This window comes from Notechis scutatus, chromosome 1, assembly GCF_049901735.1.
Source record: "Notechis scutatus isolate UNSWTSFEM ecotype Mainland chromosome 1, rNotScu1.2, whole genome shotgun sequence".
In the NCBI taxonomy this organism is placed as follows: domain Eukaryota; kingdom Metazoa; phylum Chordata; class Lepidosauria; order Squamata; family Elapidae; genus Notechis; species Notechis scutatus.
The window spans coordinates 203,672,511-203,682,520 of record NC_142009.1 but is presented as its reverse complement, the minus strand read 5'-3'; the positions used below and the strand labels follow the sequence as shown (position 1 = coordinate 203,682,520).

Genomic DNA, 10,010 nt, shown 5'->3' with positions numbered 1-10,010 from the left:
GAGTATAAAACACAAATAAATTGTATTTTTTTTTCTTAACCTTCTGGCTTTGTTTCAGTCTGTGAATTAATTATGACTGTTACAAAAAAATGCCATAGAGGGAACGTAGGAGAACTAGACTGTGCTAGATAAGAAGAAGAAGAAGAAGAGAAAATGATTGTGCCCAAAAGGTCAGCTATAATAACATTCTTTGAAGTAAGTAAAACAAAACATGTCAAGTATTGTTAAGTGGTACAACTTTCGTGAAATACATTCAGCTTTATACTATAGGAATATAGCAGAGGGCATTTAGCCAGGGAGTCTTTTATTTACTATTAAGATGAAAAATGGCTTTCAACGTGTTTCCAAGCTGTTGCTTTGACCAAAGTATGTGCTGTTGTATTTCCCCTGAGCACCATTCCACATGAACAAAAATTCTTTGTAAGTTACATGATGTCCTCTACTTGAAATAATGGAAGTTAACAGAGAAGATATGACTCACACGGATGAAGAAGGATGAAGGCATTAGAAGATATTTCATGCTTTCTTTTGTCTGTCTGTCGGTGTTTGATAGATCATCAGTGGCATGGTTTTGCGGTCTTGGTTTGTTCTGCCTAATCATTGCTGCATTCCTCAGATGCCACATTGGATGTTGGCTGGAAGCCACTGTGACCATGAAAATCGATGCTTACCAAGAAATAAGGTGACTGCCTTTGCAAAAGGAATAAATAAAGAGAAGAAAATGGAATAACATGATGAATTTTAAACTAAGCTAAGGAACACTACATGAAAGAGTAAAGGTCATTTCCAAATGTAAGAGTAAAGGTCATTTCCAGAGTGTATTTTGGCTCCCAGCCAGTGAGAAGGACACAGAGACCCCTATAATCAAGCAGCTTTAAATAAGTTTTCCTCTATAGACCAGAGTGCCATTCCTTTTCTTGATGGGCAAATAAACACACAGTATAGGATAGTTTCTAGACCCAGATTATCACTTTGAAAATCTGACAGTGACATCTTAGTAGCAATGGTATCCTGCATGTACCTCCTAAAACATGGTGCAGTGGTTTCTATAGAAGTCATGCAGAATTTTTTGGGGGACAAATGTTAATATGGACTATGTTAAGCCCATGCAAAAGAAAAATTAAATCGACAATGAGAAACTGTTACATATCAGCCCTCAGCAGCTCAATAATATCAAGAATCATATTGCAGGTGAAAAAAAATTCTGTGATGAATCAGACATTATACCTGTTATCATAAATAAAATTCAGAATGAAGAGAAGGGTCTTACTAACACACCAACCCAGTTTAGAGGAGAGGGGACAGATCCCAAATAAAGAAAGCAAAGATAACATTTATTCCTGGATAAATGTTGAAGTCAACAGGGGGAAGAGAAAAGGACGAGCAGTTGGAAATGGTGGTTGCAAAACAAAACAAAACAAAACTGAGAGCCAGTTTGATGTAGTGGTAAAGGCATCAAGCTAGAAACTAGGAGACTATGAATTCTAGTTCCACCTTGAGCACAAAGCCACTCGGGCTTGTCATTCTCTTAAGTTGTTGGAACAGACAATAGCATACTACTTCTGAAAACAATGCCCAGAAAACTACAAGGACTTGTCCAGGTAGTTACCAGGAGTCAGTGCTGACTTGAAGGCATAAGGACAAAATAAAAATAAATAAAAAGAAACATTCCAAATTTTTCATCTCTGCCTTTTTGTTGCCATCCAACATTTTTCACCCACCAACAAATTGTGTGTGTCCTGACACTTTCAAAGAATAAGCCAAAGAGGCTGGGGGGGCTGTAAATGAAGCTTAGAAAGAAATACTTATACTACCTAAGTTTTCCTGGATTTTTTAAAAAAATGCTGTTTTTCACTGTAGGTTCATCCAAGTTTTTATTTTTATTCTATAAACAATTCTGGGAACAGGCAGGTAAACAGACACCATAACATCAGAGGTGGGATTCAAATTTTTTAACAACCGGTTCTGTGGGTGTGGCTTAAGTGGTGGGCGTGGTTTGGTGGTCATGTGACTGGGCGGACATGGCTTGGTGGTCATGTTATTGGCTGGGTGTGGCCAACTCAATATCACTCACATCGAGGCACGCATCTCCTCGCCTGGCCTCTCATGACTGTGGGGATGCTGCAACAGTCGTAAGTGTGAAAAATGGTCATAAGTCACTTTTTTCAGTGCCATTGTAACTTTGAACTCCACACAAGCAAAGTACCAGCAAAGGAGGGGAAAAAACTCCAGAGAAGTTCCTGAGACAGGAAGTCTAGTCCTGCCGAGAATGTAATAAGAGCTAATGGAGAGGCAGTTTCTGTAAGCAATACCAGAATGCTTCCTTCCTGCCTTTCTTACAGGATTAGGCCAGTAATTTCTTCAAACAACCGGTTCTCCGAACTGCTTAGAATGTTAACAACCGGTTCTAGCGAATAGGTGTGAACTGGTAGAATCCCACTCCTGCATGACATGTTTTCTATCTCTGGGGATTGTTACAGTTGGAAGCATGGCAAGATACTGATGGAGGGGGCATCAAAGATCAAAGAAATGAACACAAATCTATGGTGCAATGAAGGTAACAATGCGTCCATGTTCCATATTTTGTGTAGCTTCTAAACATGACCTGATATTTCTCAGTCATCTTCAGTGCGTCAGTGACTATTTCTCTTCCAAAACAGAATCCTTTGTTGTGTTTTAATTAATTTAAAAAGTTTAAAATTAATTTTTTATGGCCTTTGTGATAATCCCCCTAGATCAGGTTTTTATTTTTTTGTCCATATTAATGGAGAACACATTCCCAGTAAGATTTAATTTCAAACTTTTCATAATTATGGCTAAAATTAAATCTTACTGTGGGCTGTATTACACATGAGAAGGAATGAAAGCTAGCCTAGGAGGATTATCAAGCGGGACCCTCATCTGATTTATTTTAAACTTTAGTAATTAATTAAAATCTTGGGATAGTGATCTTGTTTGGAGGTGAAAGGGTCCTCATTAACAAAAAGACCCACAAAGTATTCACACTGTTTGGAGAGCTTGCTGAGATGTGAAGTACACTTTAAAAGACCTTTAAAAATCACACAAAAAGCAGAGCTGGTTATTAGTTTCTTTATCCCTAGCAGAAAAATGTAATATTATAATTAAGGTTTGTTGCATATACCTGCATATCTAGAATTTTGTTTTATTATGCACAACTCTCTTCCTGCTTCAACCTGAAGTTCCAAATGTTCTTGAAAAGAGAACATCCATAAGAACCTGTCATTAAATCTACTGAATTCCTTGTTTATCCATTATGCTTTGCTGTCCCCTATTCTGCCTTTGATGGATTATTTTATGGATAGTTCCAACACTTGCAGTCTAGCTATATTATTTCCCTTTGTATTTTATCATTCAGCATAAAGAGAATAATAGCCATATTGTCCCATTGGTTAATCAGTTAAGTAGAAAGGACAGATTTATTTTTTTAGGACTTTGCCAATATAATCCTCTTTGTGCGTCTACATTTCTACAAAGTTCAGTGGGTATTTCTAGAGTAGACCAAAGTCTCATATCCTTGCACAATATTTCTGAGATTGTATTTGCCATATTCTCTGATTTGCTGTTTTATTCTCCATCTGAACATCTCTGGTAAAATGGATTTTGTTTGTTTCATCTGAATAAGAAGCTCAATATTCAGCTTAATATGACATGATATAGTGAGAGATCTATCATGTGCAAAATATTGCTGGTCCATTTAAAAGAATTACAAGAACCATAATGTGGTTTGAATATCACTTTAGACGGAATGTGGTAGTAATTTTAGAATTAGTAGAAACTCATAGGAATCCAGCCACACAAGCAATCCAAATTATTACACAGAGAAGTCTTTTTGAGGATACCAAGGACCCATTGGAATAGGACTAAAGCATTCCATCATCACCATCATCATCATGTTATTGATTTCTACACAACCTTTTCTATCCCAGAGAACTCTCAAAGCACCCCAGAATTTCTCAGTGTGTCAGAGACTAAACTAGACCACATTATTTTGCTGCCTGAGATAGAACAATAAAGAACATTCCCATGCTGCCACCCTTTAAATCAAGGTTGTTTTTTTTAAGACATGGGGTGGGGACTCCACAAGATCACCATATCTGGAAATAAAAATGGAATACTGCATATAATAATTGCCTGAATTATAATCACTGAAAAATGTGTAACCATATACTGTATTAATCAAGGCTACCCAACACCATCCTTTGCTGATTCATGTGGTGCTTCTATATGAACCACAAAGATTTATCTCTTTTGTCTGCCAAATAAGAATATTCCATTTGTCTGCTATGTGCTGAAAGAGTGGTATAAGACATGCATTTTTTTGCGATATAGCCCTCTTACTTACATTTTGGCAATGAGGAACAGGCCCAGGAAGTGACTGCTTCCTACAGTTTCAAATAAATGGCCAGGGACTGCTGTACATTTTTTAAGCACATGGCTCTGCTTTTCAAACTTTCATACAATTGACAACTATGATCATTGGCTTTTAAAAAAACTCTGAGATCCATTTTAAAAATAAATTTTGATGAATGTTTACATTGTTTAAACTAATAACATATCTGGGAGGAGGAGGAGGAGGGAAAGGGGAAGGGGAAAGGGAAGGGGAAGGGGAAGGGAAGGAGAAGGAGGAGGAGGAGGAGGAGGAGGAGGAGGAGGAGGAGGAGGAGAAGAAGAAGAAGAAGAAGAAGAAGAAGAAGAAGAAGAAGAAGAAGAAGAAGAAGAAGAAGAAGAAGAAGAAGAAGAAGAAGAAGAAGAAGAAGAAGAAGAAGAAGAAGAAGAAGAAGAAGAAGAAGAAGAAGAAGAAGAAGAAGAAGAAGAAATAATTGAATATTTCTGGCATATATTTTATTAAGCCTTTTAGTCCTTTTACAACACAGGAAATACCAATTAACATATAATTTAGCAGAACAAAATATTATCCTATTTCAACCAGTACTCACTTTCTTGAAGTTTATTCAAGCATAAATAACCATTTAATGTAATTTAACTACACTGAGGTATCCATTACATTAATATCATATATCCATCAGGAAATTAGAGTTTTATCTGTATGAATTTTGTATTACAAGAAACTCTTATGTTTTTTTTTAATTTTGCACTTTATGGTGGGTAATTTAAGTTTGAAAGTGGCTCAGGCAGCTTCCGAGTTGCTCTCTTCTGCAGTGTATTATGACTAACAAATTGTCACTAATGTTAAAAGAACATGAAGACATAATTTATTAAGCAGCCCCATATAGATAGTTTCCAGTAGAACATTAACATTTCTAATTAAGGGATTAAGCAACAAAGGTTGAAAAAGCTTTAGATACCTCACATGTTTCGCATCCAGTTCTCTCAATGGTTATGGTCTGAAAGCTTGAAAATTTATGCACTGTGGATAGGTCAAACCGAAGCATCACTAAGCTGATAAGAAAAAAAATGAAACAAATTACACAACTATAGCTTTGTGGGACATCATTCTCCAGACTGCTTCATTTGTATTTCTGTTCATATTTGTCATTAATAATAGCAATAGAACAGCACTTCAACTTATATACCACTTCACAGTGCTTTACAACCCTCTCTAAGCGGTTTACAGAGTCAGCCTACTGCCCCCAACAATCTGGGTCCTTATTTTACCTACCTCAGAAGGATGGAAGGCTGAGTCCACCTTGAGCCTGGTGGGATTTGAACTGCCAAATTGCAGACAGCAGAAGTAGTTTGCAGTACTGCACTTTAACCACTGTGCCCCCAAGGCTCATAATAATATATTTTCAGTCTGAGGAGTAAACTGGTATTCAGCTCTTTTTTTTAAAGGGTATTATGAAGTGCTGCCAATGACATGACTTTATCAGATAGCCCACTGCCAGACTCCACTATATACTTTCCAATAGCAATATTAACATAACTAGAGGACCTGAAAGGTTTCTGCACTCCAATATGTTGCCTATATGTAAAGTCTCTTCTATTATTTATTTGTTTATTTATTTATTTATTTAGTTTATGGCATATCACACGTGGATTTGCAATACATATTAACATTTCCCCTAGATTAAAAAAAAAACCACAATAAAATATGAATGTTAAAAAGATCTATATTCACATACCAATGTCATCATAATTCTGTAAATCCCCACTCTACGTATTTTGGCCTTGAATTAACTGTTGATAATGCCATTTTACAACCTTTTTTGAGGGAGAATATAATAATGCCACTTATTTATTTACATTATATTACAGAAGCATCAGTAAATGCATCAGATAATAGCCAGATGCACAAAGAACTGCTGAAACTGGAATACACTGGAGCTAAGGATGGCCCCCATCTGCTGCATTATACCCATTCCACCACCTATTTTTTTCCACTTAGAGGCCCATTTCTCATTTTCCTACTGCCTGCTTCTTTTCTACTTGCCATTAACAAGGCTCCACCTTTTCATTATTTACTACGCTGTCTATAATGTCTACAAAATATGGAATGAACTTAAGTAAATGTTGTTTAACTGCTTGGGGACAAAGGTGAATATTGTCCCTTGGAAATATCAGTTGGATTTGCTTGCTACCTTCCTTCTAATGTTCCTGGTGATATCTCCACAAACATTTCTGGGAACTGTGTTGGTGGCTGCAAGACATTCTGAAGCTTCTGGTGACCAACTCTCCTCAGCATCAGCTATACCCATGCAATTATGTCATGAAAAAGCATGAAACAAATTACACCATCCGTGTTATACTGACTCAAATCAATGACCTGCCTTAATATTGTTGATGTTGGAGGGAGGCACTGCCTATTTTTTCAAGCAGGAGTTTCTAGCTTTCTCTGGAAATACTAGGAGATTAACCTGGCTTTTGCTGCATGCAAAGCAAATGTTTAACTACTGAGTTGTTGCAGTTCTGTTAATTCCATTGCATAGCTTCTTATTGAACCAGTGAGATAATTCTACGTGATAAATAAGCCCAATTGGTTTCTTTGTATTCTTAGTCCAGAAGAAGAAAATCTGTCCACATTTGTTAAGTGGTACATGAAACAACTGAGAAATAAAAGAGGAGAGGAGAGGACACTCGCCCATTTCTGGAGGAGGACAACTGTGTTTCTATGACTTAGTCCTATGTATTCTTAAACAGTCTAGATTTCTATCTTCCAGTTGGGTTTGACTATTGGTGTAATTTCCATTCAGAAAGAATGAAGAGACTGCTACTTTGTAGCAATCAAATAATTACGACTTCCTTTCAGAATGCCTTTGCCTACTGAATTGCAGATAGTCAATTTGTGGGTGGGTGACTGACTAGTAAGCACACATACCTTGTAGACTTTTCCTCAGCAGCCAGCCAGGGTTTGACTTATGGAATGAGTGCATATTTCACCCATATATTTTTAACCAAAGTCTTCAAGAGCATTGAGTATTCTAGAAACACCATCTGAACGTGGGTTCTAACTCCCTTATCTTTGCCGCCTTTAAACTGGCAAAGGAAAGCAAGGAGAAAAGAGACAAGCTATCCTCCACATTATGGTAGCAACTCGTAAAGCATTCCTGGGCTGCTATCGAGTTGCCATTGGCAGGAGGGGGGAGAGCGGGTGCAGAAGCATGGCAGCCACAGTCAGAGGCACATTCCACACATGCCTTTCTCAAGGCTGTATCCCAGAGGCGTGATCTCTACAGCCTGCGATGGTGCTCCATTGGAGAATGTGATTTATGACACACCCTGGGGGAAGGGGGGAAACAGGGTCATAGTTGAGCCGTAAATTACATGGGGCAGAGCTGACTTCACCTGGGTACGTGCCAACATGTTGCTCCTAATAAGTAGCTGTATTTATTTTGAAAATTGGGTGGAGGCTCATGGTTTAATTAGGGCATTCATTGGAACCCTGACACGTGGTTTATTCAGGTATCACAGTGTCAGGGAATTTATACGGAAGAAAGGGATAGCAAGCTCTACTGGGCACATGAGAAACAATAGTCTATCTTGCCAGTGTGATACCATATGATCACTAGGCATCAATTTTTGACTCAGCGGGCAGAAAATTTTCCCCCCTCCCAATGTGTGAGAGTCAAAATCACGGAAGAAGGCCAACTTTTCTCACCCTACAAGAGAATGACCCATTCTGAGGATTAGTATATCTTTGCTTGCTTCCAAATAGTGTATAACACTTTGTTGCATTCCCAGACCATAATAGAGGTTAGAATGTCACTGATTCCTTTCAGTTGTTTCTCCTTATTCAGTTCTTATTTTCAGTGTACAGCATTTGTGGGGGGAAAGCAAAGTCCCACATAGTATTAGCAGATTTCAGTACAAAATCACTTTTCTTAGGGGCATTGTTTAGCCATTCCGTTCACATAAACAGGATGGGAACTATAGAGTCAATGAGAAAAGGGTGCGCATTAAGTTTCTTTTTACTGACAGGTTCAGTGGAGAATTAAAAAAAAACTGTCATATTGTTGAGACGTATTCCCTGGCTGTGCCTTTTGGCAGAAGGATCTAATTAGAGGAGTCCAAAACTGCTTTTTCTGCAAGTCTTTTCAATATTTTCATTCTGTTTATTTGTCCAGCAGGCTTTCTTCTTATTAAAATTTGCCTTTTGGAGAAAATAAATATATAGGTCATATTTCTGTTTAGAAGTTCAAAAGTGTCATTTTCTCAGAGGAAGGTGGCACCAAAGGATTGCTGTTGGATGAGTAATTTACTCAATTCTAAACAGGAATGAGCACATGAATCCCACTCCTCACCCGTGAAAATCTCTGTAAGGGTTAAGTCCAATAATATTCATACTTTTTTTTTTTTTGCCAAGAGGTACATCATTTGTCACATCTGTCATTAAAGTGATGGATGGTTTTATTATCTTAGTTAAATATTGTCTTTCAATTGTGGGTTTATTTTGAAAGAAACTCGTCTTCCTCAAGCAACTTTTCAACTGTTTTTTTCTTGACATCAATTTCACCTCAAACACTGTTCTGTTTACAACTTCTAACACCCATTCACGGGACTTTTCTTCACCTGTGATTAAAGAGAAGTCCCTTGGTTTAGACATGACCACTTTTTTCAACACTACTTAAATTATTTTCTGGTAGTTTGGATGGATGGAACCACTGAGAATCTCTTACTCACTACACTAACGGACACAATAAAGCAGGGGTGTCAAACTGGCGGCCTGCAGGCCAGATGTGTCATGCATAGGCCATGTCCACCCCAGCTCCGCAAAGGAGAAAAACATAATGAAACATCATGTGACAGCAACGTGATGCCATGACTTTGACACCTGTGCGATAAAGCCATTGTTTGAAACCATGAGAATTTGAAACACAAACACACAGATGAAAGATGCTGATAACCTGAATGGGAGGAAGTATTATGGTATATCTAGGAGTTTAAAACTAATCAGCTACTTTCCTTATGAGCTACTTTCCTTATGAGCTACTTTCCATGATAAATGACAAGAAGCAGCCTTACGAAATTTCAGGCTGAAGCCATTTTTACCGCTAATGCAAATGAGACATAATACGTGCCTTTTGTCAACCACATTTATTGGTAATCTCGTTCTCTCCCCCTAATGAGACCAGGGTTAGGAAATGCATTCAGATCACCATGCCCCAGGTCACAGGAGAGACACAAAATGCGGTGATGCAGATGTACTTAATCTTAGAAGGATGGCAGATGTATCATTGCTTGGGCAACAGAAACAGCATCAGCTGTTGGACAAACCCTAGATGTTCCTGACCTCTCAGCATGCAGCCCACATTTCACTCAAGTAGCTAACTCTGCAGTCTGTGAGAGAATACAGAAGAAAGTCAGTGATTTTGCTAGGTTTAGGGTGGAGACAGTCTTACCATGTCTTACCTCGTTTGATCACCTGATCATGGGGATGCTGTCATAAGTATGAAAAACAGTCTTGAGACACTTTTTTCAATGCTGTTGTAACTTTGAATTGTCACTAAATGAATGGTTGTAAGTCAATGACTACCTAAATTAGATTAAAAAGAATCTGTTACTTACAATAACACTCTCAACTGATTTGGTCA

The 10,010-nt window shown here is 37.9% G+C and overlaps 1 long non-coding RNA gene across 1 annotated transcript in view; it reads right to left on the bottom strand.

Moving 5' to 3' along the window:
- Nucleotides 1–488: 488 nt before the first annotated feature.
- Nucleotides 489–10,010, bottom strand: part of LOC148133169 (uncharacterized) — a 74,096-nt gene continuing 64,574 nt past the window's right edge. The window contains exons 2-3 of the long non-coding RNA XR_015747169.1: nucleotides 5,328–5,421; nucleotides 489–690 (exon numbers count right to left, since the gene is read on the bottom strand). This is a non-coding gene — a long non-coding RNA (uncharacterized LOC148133169). The remainder of the gene's footprint in view (nucleotides 691–5,327; nucleotides 5,422–10,010) is intronic.